The following is a 21,511-nucleotide window of genomic DNA, read 5'->3' as shown; positions in this document are numbered from 1 at the left end:
AACAAAAATGGACGTCTATGTATATAGAACGCTTAAACCTAAATTTTTCAAACAAAACTTACTTCGGGCATCTTTTCAACCCCTAAAATGACGATCCGAACATTTACGTATCCTTGATGTATTGAGCCTACATTATTGTACGCAGAAAAAATATCAGGTTCTATATAAAATATTGACGTTTTGGAGTCTTGACATACGACTAATCGTCAGTCAAAGTATGAAAAAAAAACACTAAGTGTTGCAAAAAAAAAAAAAGTTCACCAAATGTTTTTTTATTGGTTCTATAACGCAGTAAAATACTGCGTTATAGAAAAAAAACTACTGGGTTCTATAAAGCAGTATTTTACTGCGTTAAAGGACTTAACCGTGCCGTTACAGCTAAGTCCTTTAACGCAGTAAAGGTACTTTTGTCACATTTTTTTTTTTTTTTTGAGGTGTTTTGGTTCAACCCCATTTTTTAGGGGTATTTTGGTTCTGGACTCTCTCTTATATATAGTAGTAAAATAGAAAGTTCGACAGCTTTTGAAAAGCAAACCATACAAACAAAAAGTAAATTTTACTTTAAAAATTAAGATCAGAACCTATAAATAATTAATTGAAAGTTTAATATTTTATTGAAAACTTTTGTGAGGACTAGAAAATCCCCTTGATTGTCTCTTATATATAATAGTAATGTTTGAAACAAGAGGGGTGGTGGCGCAGTTGGTTAGCGCGTAGGTCTCATAGCTATTGAGTGATCCTGAGGTCGAGACCCTTTCCTTTTTTTCTATTTCTCTTGTTTTAGGTATCCTCTTCGTGCTGACAAGTCACATTTTTTTTTTTAAAATTGTAGGTCTCATAGTTTTAGATAAATTGCTATTTTCATATTTATTTTAAATGGAACAATCGAGTGGTCAAAATATCATAATTTAGTTGTAGCACACAATCTTAATCTCGATAGTCAGGGCTCAATATTTTAACTGCGGTTCACTATCTAAATTTTAGTGGTCTCATTGTTGCTATTATCTAGTTGGATATTCTCTGCTCCGCATTAAAAGTATGTACACGAAAGATTTTTTATGTCATTTTATATGATACTAGTATAGTGTAAGCGATTTGCTCGTGTCCCTTATATTAATGATTATACAACTTTAAAAAATATGTTGTCCTTTATATTAATGGTTATACAACTTTAAAAAACTTAAGTAAATATTATCAAACAATATATAGTCGACGTGCAATTACAAATTTTTATTTAATTCAAAAATATAGAATCCTAATCTATAACAATCTAATGTCGTATTCAACAAAAAAATGATAATTAACGACAATTTTTTGTATTTAAAAAAATAATAATAATTACTGGTGTTTATAATTACTATTTTATCCAATTTAAAATACATTTATGAATATAAAGAAAACAAAAGCATTTAATGAGTACTATGAATGGATTAAAATAGTTGAACTCATCTTAGAATTTTCAAGAAAATAAAAGAATATCCCTGAAAAAATTGTAAGAGACAATGCTGATAGTAATTCAAGTTCTTGTTCTAGACTATTATCTTTGAATTGCTAAATATGTCTTTAACAATATGATCCTGCTCTCCGCTTTGTTCCTGCCATTCCATTGATTGCAGATGAAAATATTTAATATCTTTATTCATCAGAAAAAATTAATTAATTAGGTACTCATCACTCCAGATTATACCGAATAAATATATCAAATAGATCTTATGAATTATGAACTCATCACTCTAAGTTTCGCAAGCACGCGATTTATATCGAATAAATATATCAAATAGTTTGGTCTCGGACATTGGATTAAATTAATTGAATTGAATAACAAACTACACTCAAACATACATCTTACAAATTATACACATGTCCCCCAACTAAATTAACTTTATGTTTCCACTAATAAGCAAGATATAGAGAAAATAAAAGCATTTAAGGAGTACTGCGAGGATTGAAATAGTTTAACTCACCCTAGAATTTTAAAAACATAAGAGAATGTAAGGACTTCAATTTAAAATCAATATTATACCAACCGTAGAATCTTTGAGTGAACAAATTCATGGCTTTAGCAATATTCGCAATAATAATTATAAAAATAATTAAATAACAATTTGAGGGAAAATAGTAAATGACAATTCTGTCTATTGTAGAGTCTTTTAATGAAGGGCAAAAATTTCAATCAATATTTCTAAGGTCCTTCGTGCTTTTAATACACACACACACACGCTAGCTTCTATGAATGTGTCCCGCACGTTATTCCCTATCAATCATAAATGTTAAGTAATGTTAGTTGAATTATATTATTTATCTTATGAGGTATAAAAATTTTATTTTATCATATCCATTTAATATTTTCCATTAAAATGTTGTTTTTGGTATATATACTTTATGTATTTGCCTATGTGAAAAATATGTTAGGATTAAAAGAATCCATTATTAGGAATTAAGCTAGTGACCAAATATTGTATTTGTTTTCATTATCTACTGAAAATCATTATTATATTACTAATTATTAAATTTCTTATATCAATTCAAATAACTATCTAAATTGTCAGTAGGTAATGCTTTGCCTTTCCACCAAAAAAAGTTGTTCAAAATTGGGACATACTGCTTACGTCTAACTGTCTATCACCTACTAGCATTGATCAACTTATTTCGATTAGAAGTTGTCACTAAATCTAATTAATCTCCCACTGCATGAATGAACTTAGAAAATTAAACACATTGTAATCACTACTAAAAAACTGCCAAAAACCGACGGACCGCGTCGGTTTTTTCAATGAAACCAATGAGTAACCGACCCTTTACGGTCCATCGGTTTACATAGCGTCGCTTTTTGAAAACCGATGGACCGCGTCAGTTTTTTTGCGACGGACTAAGTCGCTTACGTGGTCTGTCGGTTTTTGTCCAATAATTAAAAAAAATTAAGAAAACCGACGGACTAAGTCGGTTTTTTTAATTTCTGATTTTTTTATCTTAAATAAAAACAATATAAATTTTATGAAAAATCGGCGCACTACGTCGTTTTTTTATTTAATTTTTTATTTTAAATAAAAAACCGACACAGTGCGTCGGTTTTCTTGAAAATTTTAAGAATTAATTTCCATAAAACCGACGGACTGCATCGGTTTTTTGGAAAATTTCCTGCATGTAATTCTTGCGTTTTACAGCCTACACACACACAAAAACCGGTATCAAAAAAGTCGCTCAAAGCTAGCATTAAAATGCTCCAAATCAATTCTAAAAGAGCTACAACACATAAAATCACCCTAAGTAATAATAAAACACACCAAACACTATCTAAACACATCAATTACTATCTAAATAGACCTTCAAAGTTCAAAAATATTTAAATGTTCAACCAAAAGTACAATTAACTAGTTTTAACATAAGTCCATTATTAAATCCAAACTACTATAATCGATCATCCTAAGTGTCGGGCTACGTAATCACCGTCATCATCATCTTCCGGGGTCGGAAGGGGGGGGGAGGGAGAAGGGGCACAACAAATTGTCCACATGCAATGTGGCTTTTAACTTGTGCCATGAGCGATTCAAGGTTCGCTTTCATGGAGTTACTTTCCTTAAGTCTTTTTGCTTCAGTCTCAGCTAATTTCCTACTAAGTTCAGCGATTTGCTACGCCATAGCTGCGACCTGAACACCATCAACTCCCTCGGCTTGTCGAGAAGACCTTTCACCTCGCATTCCTGACCGAAGGCGACTTAAGTTGTTCCTTGGGCCTAGACCGTTCACTCTACCCTTTTGTACTCCCCAACTACTCTACACCAAAATCTATCTCTAATTCCGATGGAGGATGGGTCGGCTGCTCAGTCTGAGTTTGGTTGTACTGGTTCACATCATCCATAAATTGCGTCTGTATATTAAAAAATGAAACGTAGTATATAACGAATATATCATAATTGAACTTATATATAATTACTTAAATAATAAAATTATCACTTACATAGGATTCACGAGCCCTGTCCTCAACCCATATGATCAGATTCGACTCCTACTTCTTCTTTTTTGTGTGGGTCTTTAGGAATAGCTGATCTTGAGTCGGCATTTGTCCAGTAGCCTTTTTCTGCAAAAAAATAGTTAAAGTCAATAATGATATATTGATCGTAGGTAACTTTAAAAGTATAAAACTACTTACCATTGTCCTAGCCATGTGCCCCCGACTTCTTACACCCGTAGTGTGCAAAGAGCCACCTTTCTAGGATGCACGGGCAACCTTTGCCTGCTCGGACTTAGCGATAAACTCAAGAGTTCGCTAATATGCCTTAAATTTCTCCCACTGTTCGGCGTTTAGCCATTAGGGCTTCCTCATATACCTTCTAGCCCTCGAAAACCAATCAGACATCCTTGCACTCCCCTTCCTCTCAAAGTTCGCAACAACCCTATCATTGTCCATTGGATCCCATGTACAATACATCTGTAAATCAAATGGCTAATGTTAGATGATTTATATAAAAGTAAATTCAAGTTATGAAATGTATAATAAGATGCATACGTTAAACTCTCTAAACATAGTCTGTCAAGTATCATATGGAATTTCACCCCATGATGTATAAAACCGATCACTATAAAGCCTCCGAACAACATCCGGCAAGGCTTTTGTAGTTTCGTGATCTGGATAGTACTTGCAGTTAAAAAATTTAACGCATATAAGATAAAGATGAAAAAAACTTTAGGAAAACTTAATAAAAGACAATCTTACCCAGCTCCCTCAGGCACGATAAAAATTCGACCGATCGAATCTCTATCTGCCTGCTATAAATCATGATATACCGATGCCTGAACAGGAACCGGTGCAGGTGCAGGTGCAGGAGGACTAAGATGAGTCTGAGACTGGCTGGATGGCAGTGACTCAGGCTCAGAGCTGCTATCTCTAAGGCGCAAATTAGATACACTGGGAGATGTACCGCTTGGAGAAGGAGAAGGAGATAAAGTAGCCGATCTTCTAGGAGATCTGCCACGTGGTGGGCAATACATAGGTGTAGGTATACAAGTAGGATGGGTAAATGATGCCGGCTGAGGTGGTGCCGGCTGAAAGACCCACTGACCAGACTAGGCCTGCATAGAAGAGCCATGCATAAAAAAAGGAGTCGGAGTAGACTGCATATGTGGAGCGGAGGGAATGGACTGGCTACTAGTAGTTGTAGGATCTATAGGTCTCTTATCTTTTTTCTTACTAGTACCTCCACCTCTACCTCTACCTCTACCTTGATCATTACCACCTGATGACATCTGCATATAGAAAGTTAATAACGTTAGAATAAAAATTTAACAAGTATAGAATTGTGTTATTATCAAGTATAGAATAAACTAACATGCAACTAGTCATCCTCCCACTCATCCTCGCTTGTTTCATTTTCATCATATGATTCTTCCCCATCGCTTGTTTCAGGTCCATCGGTTGATTCTTCCTCAACGTTTTCTATGATAGTTACAGATCTTCATCAACTTCTTCTAATATGTGTTGAGGATGTTCCAGACTATTTTCTAACTCTGTGTCCACTGTTTGATGAACAACTGGTACATCATTTTGATACGCCACATCTAATGCATTATCGACCTCAATCCTTCCCATAGGCTTAGTCTTTATAACCACCCACCAATTAGCCTTATCCCTACGCAAAGGATATGGAGCATAATACACTTGCTTAGCATTTTGTGCAATTATAAAACGATTATACTGTCTCGTGTGTTTGACTTCAATTGCATTATGTTGTCACCCTTGTACCTCTTTGGCTTGGATCAAACCACTTGTACCGAAATAATGTTATCTTCTTCTTAGGGTAACCTGGATACTTAAGTTGTATGATCTTCTGCAGCACACCGTAATAATCAACAATTACACCGCTACCATCAGCATCACCTTTAATGCACACTCCACTATTATTCGTCTTCTTATATTGAGAAACTTCTTCGGTTTGAAACTTGTAACCATTAACAATGTACTTTTTCATTGTCTTAACTTCATTGCCTGGTCCAAGAGCTATATCTTTCACAAATTGGGAATGTTCTCCTGTATGATAAACCTATATAATAAGGAGGAAAATTAAAATTCAATAACTTATATGTAGCCTACATTTAATTGAAATTATGCAATGAATTTCCACACTCACAAAATCGTACAACCAATGGGAAAACTTAGAATATATGGCTTCATCGCGCTCAAGTTCTACGAAATAACTGTTTGACATATGCAAGATTTTTATTAATTTCACCCTTATGAGTTACCCATTTAATTCAATAACATAATTCGACACTCACCGAATATATACTTGAATTTCAAGGCAATTGAGCAAAACATGTGTCACACTCCGCCCCGCCTCTCCATACTACTCGGGTTCGTTTTGGAGGCTTTTTAACCTTGTCTCGGTTGATTAAAGATGGACATTGGTGGGTAGTTAGGATCAACCCCGCCCTCATCATTACAGTTGGGCCTATTTCTCATACACGACACTTGCTCTCCGAAATAGTATGAACAGCAATGTGTTGTTTCCTTTGCAAGATACGCTTCGCAAATAGATCCTTCAATCTTAGATCTCTGCTTAGCCAACTTTTTGCATTTGCCAATGGTCCTGCACATGTTTAATATCAATAGAACGATAATTAGTTAACAAAATACATTAAAGAAAGAGGTAGTAAGTTTGGTTCCTTACCTCTCGAAAGGATACATCCACCTAGTACCGGGCCTCCAAGGCGTGCCTCTTGTACAAGATGAATGGGAAGATGTTCTATCACATAAAAAAATCCACATGGAAAGATCTTCTCGAGCTTAGTTGTAATGACTGGCATATTCTGTTCCATTCTTTGAAGGTTTTCTACCGTCAAAGTGTTAGAACATAAATTCTTGAAGAACAAACTTATCTCTGTGATTGGTTTCCATATTCTTTCCGGTAGGCGGCTAAATGCAATAGGAATCTAAGTTTCCATGAAAACATGGCAATCATGACTTTTCATACCAATCAATTTTCCTTCATTCATATCAGCACGCTTGTCAAAATTAGACGCATATCCCTCTGGCATCCGCAAATTCTTAACCCATTGAAAAATATCTCGTTTCTCCTCCAAAGTGAATGAAAAACTAGCCTTGGGATTGAACACTTTATTATTCGCTAACTCTTGCAAGTTCAATTCAGGGCGCCCACAATATTCCTTTAGGTCCAATCTAGCTTTTGGGTTATCTTTTGTCTTGCCTTTAACATCCATAATAGTGTTGAACAAATTATCAAAGTAATTTTTTTCAGTATGCATCACATCAAGATTATGCCGTAGATGATTATCCTTCCAATAAGGTAACTCCCAGAATATGCTCTGTTTAGTCCAATTATGTCCAACACCACAACCAGGTAGTCTATAAGGGGCAACTTCTGTGACCTTAGGCAAGTGACAAACCCTCCCCAAATTTCTTCTCCGACAATGTTCGAGGTGGGGGATCATTTTCAGTTTTATTCTTTCTAAATGCTTATTTCATTTTCCTGAATTGGTGATCCATAGGCAAGAACTGACGATGACAATCAAACCTTGAATTTTTGTGGCCATGTTTTAAAGTGAAAGCTTTACTATTTTCCATGCAATGAGGACAAACAAGCTTTCCAGCAGTCATCCAACCAGACAACATCCCATATGCAGGAAAATCATTAATAGTCCACATCAAAGAAGCACACATATTGAAATTGCTCTTAGTTGATACATCATATGTCACTACAGCTTCACACCACAATTGTTTTGACTCATCAATCAAAGTTGTAGATAGAAATCAATCAAAACTTTTGGATTACGAGGACCAGGGATAACACAATTTAGGAATATATAGGGACTTATCATACACATCTCAGGCGGTAGATTATATGGAGTAAGAAATACAGGCTAACAAGAATAGGGTGCAGCCGAAACAGAGTATGGTGTGAAACCATCCGCACACAAACCCAAACGAATGTTTTTTGGTTCACTAGCAAAATCAGGATAAGTTCTGTCAAAATGTTTTCACGTTTCTCCATCCGATGGATGACACATAGCACCAGGTGTCCTTCTATTTTCGTTGTGCCATCTCATGTGAGGAGCAGAACTCGGTGATGCAAACAACCTCTTTAACCTAGGTATAATAGGTAAATAATGCATCGCCTTAATTGGAACCATCTTCTCACTAGGTGTCCGCTTATAACGCACATGTCCACATAATTTACATTCATTTAAATCAGCATCTTGCTTATAGAACAACATACAACCGTTTGGACAACAATGAATTATATCATACGACAATCCTAATTTGGAGACCAATCTCTTTGCTTCATAGTTACTCTTAGGTATGTCAAATTCCGGACTAACTAGTTCCCCCACAAGCTTAATCATTGAGTCCATAGCGCCTTCGAGCAATGAAATTAATACGATTTGATGTTAATCATTCTAACTGCAATAGACAACTTAGAATGTTGACGCCCTACCCAGAGCGGACGACTTGCCTCTTCTAATTCTTGATAGAAGTGCATTGCTTCTTCATTAGGAGGTTCCTCAAAATTTTGCACGGTTTCAAACCCAGACTCACTAGGTGTCCGCTTATAACGCACATGTCCACATAATTTACATTCATTTAAATCAGCATCTTGCTTATAGAACAACATACAACCGTTTGGACAACAATGAATTATATCATACGACAATCCTAATTTGAGACCAATCTCTTTGCTTCATAGTTACTCTTAGGTATGTCAATTCCGGACTAACTAGTTCCCCAAGCTTAATCATTGAGTCGTAGCTTAGCTTGATCCAATACGATTTGATGTTAATCATTCTAAGCTATAATAGACAACTTAGAATGCGACTCCTACCCGAGCGGACGACTTGCCTCTTCTAATTCTTGATAAAGTGCATTGCTTCTTCATTAGGAGAGGTTATCAAAATTTTGCTGCAGGTTCAAACCGGACTATATACCAAAAGCATCATTAATCATATTATTAACTCTATCATATTGGACATGACTATATTCTGCGACACTACTTTCACCAACAACCATATTATAAAATATACCATTGACCCCATCGAGTCTCTCCATGATCGGTCCAAACATAATATTACTTAAACCCACGACTATATAAATGAACTACGACCGCTTCCGGTTTCAAATACTTCATACCGGCAATGAGAACAAGGACACCTAATTACCCCTTCATTTTGAAAAGGGTGAAGCGACATTGCATGTGTGATAAACCCATCAACACCTTCAACAAATTCATCATGTACACCCACACGATTACTATTATTCATATTATACATCCACATACGATCCATCTACAAAAGTATACCCACAAATTATTGAGCTTATAGAAATATATTATAGCTTAAGAATTCTAACTTAAAATATAACTTAAGAAAACACGATCCCAACCAATTCTAACTTTGAATTCTCAATAACAATTCTAACTTTAATAACTTATGGATTCTAACTTTAATATAACTTTTAAAAGCACAATCTCAACCGATTCTAACTTTAATAACTTATGGATTCTAACTTTAATACTAAAAATTAAAAATTAAATCTAATCAAATAAAGTCTACATTTTAGTTTAGAGGTTATAGAAATATTATAACTTAACAATTCTAACCTTGAAAAGCACAATCCCAACCACTTCTAACTTTGAATTCTCAATAACAATTCTAACTTTAATAATTTATGGATTCTAACTTTAATATAATTTGGAAAAGCACAATCCGAAAATATATATATATATATATATATATATATATATATATATATATATATATATATATATATATATATATATATATATATATATATATATATATATATATATGTATGTATATATATATATATATGTATGTATATATATATATATATAAAGTAAACTAGTCAAATAAAGTTTATATTTTTCACAAATTGAACATCAATAATTTAAGAAAGCACAATACCTACCAATTCTAACTTTAATATAACTTTGAAAAGCACAATCCCAACCAATTCTAACTTTGAATTCTCAATAACAATTCTAACTTTAATTCCTTATGGATTCTAAATTTAATTCTAAAAATTGAAAAGTAAATCTAGTCAAATAAAGTCTACATTTTAGTTTTGAGGATATAGAAATATTATAACTTAATAATTCTAACATAACTTAATAATTCTAACCTTGAAAAGCACAATCCCAACCAATTCTAAAAATTGAAAAGTAAATCTAGTGAAATAAAGTCTACATTTTAGTTTTGAGGTTATAAAAATATTATAACTTAACAATTCTAACTTTGAAAAGCACAATATCAACCAATTCTAATTTTGAATGATCAATAACAATTTTAATAACTGATGGATTCTAACAAAAAGCACAATCCAACAAAAAAAAAAAAAAATTAGTCAAATAATTAAAGTATACATTTTTGCACATATTCAACATCAAAATATTACAAACAATGATAACTAAGCTAACACAAATACATTGACAATGAACATAAAGTATAGCACAATCTCAAGCAAAAAAAAAAATATATATATATATATATATGAAAAGTATACTAGTCAAATAAAGTTTATATTTTTTCACAAATTCAACATTAATAACATTGCAAATGATGTTTAACAAAGCTAAATAGACTAACATTAGGCCTAAAATCTACAAATAAAACTAAAATTGAAAGAATTTTAAAAGCCCTAATTTAAAAGAAACTAACCTCAATTTATTAAGTTAAATATGGGTCTGGGGTAGGTGAGGGTGGGCTGCGCAGGCGGCGGGGCTGGGCGGAGGGGGTTGGGCAGCGGGGTGGGTTTTAGGGGAATGGGGAGTTTTGTTTGGGAAGAGGAGGAGAAATGAGAAATAAACCCGTCTGGCCATTTTGTTAAAAAAAAAAAAAAAAAAAAAAAAAAAAAACAGACCATGTCCGTCGGTTTCTTAAAAAAATTATTTATTAATTTTTTTAAAAACAAAATGAATTGCAAACTATTTAAAATATTTTTAAAAATAAAACCGACGTTGTCCGTCGGTTTTATATTAATTATTATTATTATTATTATTTAATAAAACTGACCTGGGACATCGGTTTTTTTTGGCACAAATATATTTTCAAAATTCTGCCAAAAAAACCGACGTCGTCCGTCGGTTTTCTAATTAAATTTTTTTTTAAAAAAATAGAAATGCAAAAAATCGACGCAGTCCATCGGTTTTTTGTCCGTCGATTTTTGGCAGTTTTTTAGTAGTGATTATATTTTTCTCAGGACATGTAATAAGTCTCACTGTCAAAAACTTATACGTATGAGTTGATTTTTAGTCAACGGAATAATAAAATATCAAAATTCTAAGCTAAAGCACAACAACACGGTTGATTATAAGTTGTAACAGCGATCTCTAAACACAAATAAATAATAAAGTTTAAAATAAAATTATAATAATGGGAAGAAATAATACCTTTCGAGAAGTTTTTCGAATTTTTTTATCTTCTTCCGAAGCAATATAAAGTTTAAAATTAATACTTCTTGAAAAGTTTACGATGTAGAATGTGGAACAATGACTTTTTTTATATAAAAGTGTTTAGTCTCCATATCAAATTAAGTTGGGAATACAATTCAAGTAAAAAAGAAAAGGTAATCAATTTACTAAAATCTAAAACGTGAGGTAAGTTTGTAATTTAGTTTTTTTAACCTTTAAAAATAGATTTTATATTGGATGAAATCGTATTTTTTTTTTTAATATTAGGATTTCAAAATCAACTAAAATTTTGATTATTATCTTTCCTTATTTGAACTATGTATAGGAAGTCCTAATATTTAGTATTATAAAATAAATTATAATTTAACCTTATATAAAATTTTCAATATCGACTTTTCTAATATTTGGGGTTTGAAATCAAATAAATTTTTATATTAAACATATCTTTTTGGCTTTTATCATTTTTAATTTTACCGTCTATGTTCGACGGGATCGCTAGGCTACATCTTAATATTTTGTTCATTGTTATTCAACATAGCATATTTAATTTTCTCTCTTTTTTTTTTCCCTTAGGAAAACATTCCTAATCTTCATTGAGTAACGTAGTAATAGGGGATTAATCGTCCACCTATTGAGTAACGTTAGTAGTAATAGGATTAGTAGTCCTAACTTGTATTGAGTAGTATGTCCTACAATAAACAAAATTAGAGCTTAATTAAGGGTATAAAATTCGTTCGATATTTAAAGGCTATTTTAGTCAACCAACATTTATATTCATGCTTTTAAAATAACTAGTCTCTACGAACGTGCACTTGCACGTTATTCTCTGTCAATTATCACAAAAAATAACTGGGTAATATTACTTGATTATAATTTCGGTTAATATATAAAACCAATCTACTACTAATTCTTATTTAATTTGTGCATCTTTTGTTTAGATTTCAAGATGATAACAACGTTATCTCTGTTCTTGATAGTGTAAATATTTAGGATTATAGTTTCACAATTGTAGTGAAATAACAATTCTTACTCAAAATTAAAGTCCACGATATTTAGTAAAATCCTAATATAATTACATTGGTTTTAAGTTAATACCATATCAATTATTAGCAAGTGTTTTGAATCAAAAAATTCTTTGTAAAATATCAAAATTATAGTTAGAGTCGAGAAATTAAAACAAAAACTAACTGGCAAACAAAAAATCATTTCAGAATATCTAAAAAGAAAGAGAAGAAAAAAATATGTTAATTGATCATGAATGCAATAACTATTAAACCAAACTAAAGTTAAAATTCACCAGTATCGCATAAAATTGTTTGAGAGTTACATTGACCAATAGTTCCTTTTTGCAGACTAATTGCTTGTTTGGCCAAGCTTCTAAAATGAGTTTATTCTGAAAAGTGTTTTTTCAAAAAATTACTTTTGATGAGAAACAGTTTATGTTTGACTAATTAATTTTTAAAACACTTAGCGTTTGACCAAACTTTTAAAAAATGCTTCTAAGTGTATTTTTTTCAAAAGTGTTTTTCAAAAAAATACTTTCGGAAAAAACTACTTTTTTTAGCTTCTGAAAAACAGTTTCTGCTATTTCGCAAAAGATCTTATTTTCTCCCAAAAGCTTGGCCAAACACGCATTTTTTAAGAAGAAGAAAAAACCAATTTTGACCTCCCAAAAGCTTGACCGAACATGCTATAATATTACTGTGTTGCCAATAATGTTAATCTATATCTCAAGTTCAACATGGAGTTTTCTGTTGGGCTAAAACGGCCCAAAGATACTCTTAACATGATGTGATATTGTCCGTTTTGGGCCAAGCCCGCACGGTTTTCCCCAAAAGGCCTCACATCATTAAGAGTATCCAACTCCTTATAAGTAGTTCCTTTTTCTTTTTAGCTACCAATGTGGTACTTTGTTCGCACACTCAACAATCTCCCCCTCGAACTAAGTTCCACATGGCTCATTATCATATCACGGGTTAGAGATTCAACATGTCTATGTGCCACCCACATCGTCAGAGTATTTACGGTCACCGAATCCCAAGGCGTGGGAATGAGTGTTATTCTGAGGGTAAGGTCGTAAACGGCCCATAGACGGGCAAAGGCACTAAGCCGGGCCCCACGCCACACTCCGCCATCTTCATACTCGTCCCGCCAAACCATTGGCTCTGATACCAGTTGTTGGGCTAAAACGGCCCAAAGATACTCGTAACATGATGTGATATTGTCCGCTTTGAGCCAAGCCCGCACGGTTTTCCCCAAAAGGCCTCACATCATTAAGAGTATTCAACTCGTTATAAGTAGTTCCTTTTTCTTTTCAGCTACCAATGTGGTACTTTGTTCGCACACTCAACATTTTCAAAATCTTGATACAAATAATATAATCATTTTTTACTCATATTTAAATGTAAAAAACTCAAGCTCCCCAAATTGGAGTAAAGACTTACAATTTGGGAAGGGGGCGGGAAGGGGGCGGGTATTTTACATAATTTATATTCTACATATCTAATCGTATTAACTCTTGCTATTAGAACCTATTAGCTTTCGTTAGTATTCCAAAATATTCGAGAAATTGAATTATTGATATGTTTTATGAAAAAGTAAAATTAGAACATCACAATATTGGCTGAAAAAATTTGGAATTATAATATATTATGTCAAAGACCAAACAAACAATAATTAAAATACACGAGCAATTATGGTCCTACGAGTTATATTCTGCATATTATTTTCAGTTAACTGGAATACCTCTCAAGAAAAATAATAATATTAAAAATAACAATGACATTTGATTGAAAGAAAAAAAGTTACATGTCTCAATTGGATGATTAAATAAAACAAAAATATTCATAGCAACTTACAGCTATATTACGAAACCTGAATCTACTATGTTTGAGATTTTAGAATTTTGAGTCCTTAAAAAAAAGAACTCAAACGTGTACTGTTTCTAGTTGTCTCCTTTCATGGTGAGGTATTCTCAAAACTAATATAAAATATGGTCTAAAATAATTATTACCTACTCTTGTGCAAAGGAGTATATATTTTAATAGATGTGATTTTCTAACTTTTAAATAAATAAGTTCCTAATTAATTTACTTAATTAGTTAGTTCCTACTTCCTAGTAATAATAGGATTGTCCCTAAAGAAAAGAATATCACTAACGTGCTTTACGTTTATAGTTTTAGGTTTTTTGGTTCAAGAAGTAAGTTCAAAATAAATAGGATTAGAGCTCATTAAGGGTATAAAAGTCGTTCAATAGTTAAAAGATATTTTGATCAACCAACATTTATATTCATACTTTTAAGATAATATAGATATAGACTAGTCTCTATGTACGTGCCTCGCACGTAACCCCCATCTATAATATTATGATTTCAGTCTTAGCATGATCTCAGTTAATATATAATCTTACTGAAACTAACTATTCTTCAATTGTTTAATAACGATAAACTAAAATTGACATAAGTAATCTACAAAAAATGATATATCGATATACGATTTTTGTCCTATATATGCACCTCCCCCCCCCCCCCCCCTCGTTTTAGGTCAATCTAAAAAAGACAATCTTCCTTTATGAAGATCGGCTCTTTACAATATAATCTTTAAAATTTTGGTTTGGTTCAGAATTTAGCATTAACGGCATATTGGAATATCGGAATCTTAAGCATGTACCTTTATAGACCTTTTATCAATTATTTTACTGTATTTTAGTGTAAAATTGATATCTAGTTCCTTATCAAGTTCAGAAGTACCATACTAAGAGCCCGTTTGGATTGACTTATAAGTTGCCTATAAGTTGTTTTCAGTTTTTTTGAGTGTTTGGTTGGCCAGCTTAAAGCCATTTTGTGCTTAAAATAAGCCCAAAAAATTAATTGGGTTTGTTTGGCTTAACTTATCTAAAAACTTATAATTTAAAAACGGCTTTATAAGCCAAAAAAAAAAAAATAAGTTGGACTACACCAACTTTTTTTTTTTGGCTTATAAGCTGTTTTCAGCTTATAAGCGGCTTTTTTTAAGCCCATCCAAACAGGCTCTAAACTCTCTTATCTGTACTTTCGATTAAATAATTAATACTCTTGAACATATTTTATTACTATTTAATAGAAGTGGTCATGTAATTCCAATAGGGTTCTTATTAATTATTTTCCTATCAATAGAAAACTAATCCGTAGTCATAATGAAGCTTTTTAAAAATTAATTATAATTAGTGATTTCATCCAGCATACCATGGCTTAGGGACAATAGAACTTGATCAACAATTGGAATTTTGTTGTAGAAATGTATCTTGACGGGGTAGTTTGCGGCAAAGTTGATAACCTTCCTAAATCCTCCGATTTTTTATCATATTAATTTAGTCCTGTATAAACAAGCCGAAACTTAGATTTTCTTTTCAGTATAATAATGGTGATTTCACCAAAACCATACCAAAGTATTTCATTGTTGTCCTTTTAAAATAGACTATGTAATTTCACTATTACCTTATTGTTTACCTCGAAAATGGGTAATAAGTTAAATTTGTAAATGAGGCAAAAGATATGTGGTACTTTAATCTATATTTTGAGGAATAAAGAAAGTCGAATCTATTTGGCTTATTAAGGGCTTGAGCGAATAGTGAGCTGATATGTTAAAGGTTAAGCCAAGACGTTCAAATCTTTGTATTTGAGACAAATTTTCTATATATCTATATATATATTAGGTGCAATACTGAATAAAGAGATTTAATGATCTGTTTCAGTTATAACCGGACCAAAATCTGAAGAACACTAGGCAAGAGAAATTTTATCATATATTTGAAGTACAAAGCTCTTCAATCAGAAAAGCCAACCCTCAAAATGAGAGAATGACCCCTATTTATAGTTTTCCTCTATGGGCCTCCTATACATCATGGGCCCCTTTTAGGATAAAGAAAACCTAATATGGATAAGGTTAGGTCGTACGGTCTGACACCCGTACGACTGTGAGAAGAAGGTGGCAGATTCCCACACGTGGCGGGCGAATAACCGATTATCCGGACCAACGGCCACGATCAGAATGGTCACGAAGAAACCGGGCTAACGGCCACGACTGATCTCGCTGTATTCGACCAAGGCAAACGGCTACAACCAACTCGGCCATATAAGGATCGGACACCGGACCAACCACGATAAGGAGTTATCTCCGGATACAACGAAATCATGCAAAGTTTCTTCGGATCAGACACTACCGTTCGTTCTCTTCCTTTTACCAATCCCGAGTTGCACCGGACAAACTTTACCCGGTTTTACCGTATACACTTATCAAAGTAGGACCCATACTTTCACTATTTTCTTGTCGATTGGGGCTCCATAATTATAAAGGAAAAATTAGGTGAATAGAGGAATAAATAATTGAAATATAAAAAGGAAGAAACTAAATACTTACTATTAGAAACCAAACAATGACTGAGTAATGACAAAGTGTGTTTTTCAGAAGAATTTAACTTTAGAGTCAGAGATTAAAGCATATCATTGGGTTTGTAGCATCATCCTGTTATGTTAGATAAACTTTTTATAGTGTAGAATATCATAGTTAAACTGAAATTTACAATTGTCATACCTTGTTCTCCCTATGATCTTATTAGAATTGACAAAAAGAAAAATCTACATCATCTGCTTATGTCATAGTTTTTTGTTGTTGTGTTTTTTTTTTTTTTTTTTTGCCAAAAATAATTACTACTCACCTTATTAGACCAATGACTTCTGTGGGTTGTGGCCTTTAAGGCGCTACTTTGCCGATTCTTTTTCTCCATCATTCTGCTACATACTTTTCAAACCCCAGTACGCATAATATATGATAAAACAAAGTTCGATATGACATGGAGTGTGAAATTAGAATAAAACTAGGTAAGATGATCGCGCTTCGCGCGATTATAAACTGCTTGTTTTAACCTTGTGGTCCACAGGGGTTAATTGCATTTCTACTGGATATTACTCTTCTAATGTCCAAATATACAACATTTTATATGGAGCAGGTCATAATATAACTTGTAAGGTTGTCTCCTCGTTAGCGTTTTAGAGTAGTTTAATAGTCAAGAAACTTTGTGACTGCAAGAGAATCATATCTAATCTTTTCTTTAACCACTTGTGATCTACTGAAAAAAGAAAGTAAGATTGAGGCTCCAAATATTGAACTCCACTGCTCCATAAAGTCTTTCGACATTTATAATTTAGCAGCTCGTTTACTCCAGCTTAGGCACTTGTGACAGCAAACTGTCAAACTGTTACATAATCTTCTTTTGGAGTAATGACTGAAAAGTACGCTTATGCAATAACTATATAAATATATATATATATCTACGAGTTTTCTGTTATAATATTATCAGCACGTAAAAGCTTAACTTCAATTATGGTAAACCAAAAATCAATGAAAGTTTCACCTATATTTGTGTGTTAACAACGAATTACAAAAATAATCCCGACGGCACAACAAAATGCTTAAAGTAAGAGTGCATAAATTATTTACGTAATGGAAAATAGATTTTTTTACTGGTTTTTCCCTTTGACCACACTTCCCGCTAATTCTGCATTAACTTCCTTCATGCATATTGTTCTTGTAAATTTATGTGTGTTTTTATCCGTATGTTCCGTTCCATTCAGCACATTTGCCACTCTTTTTCATGGTGATGATCCCCTGTTTCTCTCTCTCTGTCTCTATATTTAAATTATTCACTACACTGAAAAGTTACTCGATTTTTCTCCTCAAACCACAAGCGTTAGACGTTAGATTTATCTATAACTTCATAATACATGTTCGTTTGTGCACAAATTTCACTTTTCAAGATTACAAAAAAAAACCGGAGAGTCCAGCAAAGTCTATCGAACGGACATAAGTACTTAAAACTTAGGGGGAAAAAAGAGAAGACAGTTTAAAAGGACACAGAGAGATATGTAAAGCTTCCGCGAACCAAGTCTACGATGCAGCTTATAACAGTGGCACGACTTGATGGTGCACCTTAAGAATCAGCATACCACCAGGATTAAGAAGCAGGAGTCTCTTTCTAGAGCCAAATTTCTTCAACATCAAGTGTGGTAGTCAATATTCTTGATTTCTTGAAGAGTTAGAAATAGCAGTACCTGTAGGCTAACGATCACAAAGGTCCAGCTGGAATCAGAAGGTGTTATGACAAAAGCAAAGTTACATATTTGTAGTGTAACTACCAGCATTCTCTACATTTTTTTTTTTTTTAGTTCAATAAAGTTACTTTACTTATCTTTCTTTCAAAAGATGGAACACCAAAGTTCCATAGTATTGATTGAAATGTTAAAACAACATCCAATAGACAAAACTACATTCAGGTCAGTGAACAATTAACAATATGCATCTATTAAGCAATATGCAAAACTGTGCATTACTCTTCTTTTTTCATATTGTTTCTTTTTTATTAAAACAAATAGAAATTGAACCAATTTAGAAATCCATTCGCTAGTATACAGTATATTATGTGAACTAAGAAAGAAAACGTTGTATTCGGACTGAAGGACGAAAAATTGTTGGCAAAAGCAGGAGAATAACCAACATAAAGATTCGTTCCACGTATGATCATCATCGAAAGACATAAATCTCAACACTTAAAATTGAACCAATTTATCGAGCTCTAATACACAGTGTATTTAGGCAATTAAATGAACTGCTGACTTCATATTGAAGGGAAAAAAATTGTTTGCTGGAGTAGCAGAATAACCAATATAATAATTCAAGCCACAGTCATCGGAAGACATAGATACTGGTGTTGGCTATCCAATTAACAATTTCTCACACTTGCTCACCAATTTCTTAGATGTATCCAAATCATTCGCCGAATTTTATGATACATTGGAGAACCTTTGCTACACTAACTTCCATCAATCAAGTACAAACACCTAATTTCAAATTGAGCAAGTTTTGTGCACTCATGGTGATGTATAATATTTGTACACTGTAAGGTTAAGTTACCTGCAGGAGTATGTAGCTTTTTACAACAAATAATTTATGAAAGAGTATATAACCTGCAATGATATGTTAAAGTTACACCGATAGTATACAAGTTCATCGTACTGTCGTTGTATATAACTTAATTTACTATATTAGGTCCATGTCTTTCCTTTGTTATGTTTTCTTTGATAGTATCATTAGGATGCAAATTGACCTAAGTACAAAGCTTTAGCAATGGTGATATTAGAAAGTGTCTAACAGAGAAAGGAAAAGGAAAACTCCTGCACAATTAGATTAGGCGGTAAACCATGTTGAAAATAAATTGTGGAAAACATTAATTGTTGAACTAAAAAGGTAGAGTTTACATGCTGCAAATACATCCCAAGAACACAAAAGGGTAAAGATTTACTTTCAAAGAATTACCAACCTGCATCGGTTGAGTAAATAACACCTTTTCCTGAAGTCGTCCCTATAGGGAATTTTTCATCTCTGTTGAGTAAATAACACCTTTTCGTGAAGTTGTAAACATGATCTCTCTATAGGGCATCTTTTCCAATAGTTCGTGAGCGGCACAATAAGCATCTCGTCCTATTTTTCCACAATTAAGTTGGGAACAATTTGTGAGGTGGTTCCTCTTCAGAATTGTGATGCAAACACACGGACTGAATAAACAATGCAAATTTGATTGCTACAATTAAACTAAAGTCAAAGCATCAACTATATAGAATTCTACTCACTACTCAGTTAACAACAATAAGCTCTTAATTATTTAATACTGTATTTCATAGTTAGTCATGTCAACCGCTCGTATATCACTATCAATTATTAAGGCTCATATTAAAGAAAAAAGAACACATCACTATCCTTGTAACAGCTTAAAGAAGGGAAAATGTAACAAAAAAAGAGAGAAAAGATATATATCCGTCAAGGTCGTAATGCAAAATTACTCAGTCACCACTTATCTAAATAATACTCAAGCCAATCTTTCATAAACTTCTATACTCCCTCCATTCCAAAATAAGTGTCTCTTTTAGCTCATGCACACCCCTTAAGAAATTGCTCACTCCTAGAAAATTAGGAGTGTTTTTACCAACTTATCCCTAATTAATGCTTAGAAAAAGAAAAGTTATTTAATGATTCTTGATTATAAATAAGGGTAAGTTTGGAAGAATAGGATTAATTTCTTATTGAATTCCTAAAGCGTCACTTATTTTGGAACAAAATAAAAAGCCTAAAAGGACACTTATTTTGGAATGGAGGGAGTATTATTTTCTGAGTTGTTTTGGTATCTGCCTCACACTTTTGAATAGCAAGAATGAGAAACTGATCCTGCTACTCCAAACTCTAAAGAGAATTCAGAAGGAAAGAAAAATAGACTGATATAGTGTATCGAAAGATAATAAAGAGAGAAAAAACAGCTGATAATACTAACTAAAATCACTATGAGTTAAAAAACATTATAACAAATAGAGAATAGGGAACCAATGCATGCGTGAATTTTTCACGTCGCGATTAAGCAAATAGTCAAATTAAAAACAAATATGACAAAAGGAATGCCAAAGGCTTACAGATGTAACTACCTTCAACTGCTTGATTCCAAGAATATCGCTACAAAAAATTCTTTAAAATCTCAACGTCACTGGCTGGTTACAAAAGCTCCTAGTCCTGTCAACCTCACAGGCTGGTTCACAAAACTTCTAGCTCTAAATAATAGATGCTTCCTCTATCGACTCACTCATTCGCATGCCATGTTTGTATTAACTCCTAACATAAATTTCAGTCTAAAGAGTACCTTAAATGTGATAAATAATTAATTAATAAGGAGAAATTCAAAGACTATACGTTTAGAAAAGACGTTTCAATGAAATTTGTATTTTTTATACAACTTGAATAATGTTTCCTTCATGTAACTCACAAAAGGGGCAAAAAATATTGCATCAATATTGCCCTCGAGCAGCGACAATATTTATCAGGTCACAAATATAACTTTTTCTCTTGAGAAGAGGAAATTTAAATCTTCCTCGCGTATTAATTCGTTTAAATACCATATAACATAATCATAAATTAGAAATTTCAACAAATTCACCTTGCCAATTAACAAAAAGTGCTCATGTATTAGCATGTTAGAATATAAAACATAAACCTAA

The sequence above is a fragment of the Lycium ferocissimum genome, chromosome 10 (assembly GCF_029784015.1).
Source record: "Lycium ferocissimum isolate CSIRO_LF1 chromosome 10, AGI_CSIRO_Lferr_CH_V1, whole genome shotgun sequence".
In the NCBI taxonomy this organism is placed as follows: domain Eukaryota; kingdom Viridiplantae; phylum Streptophyta; class Magnoliopsida; order Solanales; family Solanaceae; genus Lycium; species Lycium ferocissimum.
This window is presented reverse-complemented; position numbering follows the sequence as displayed.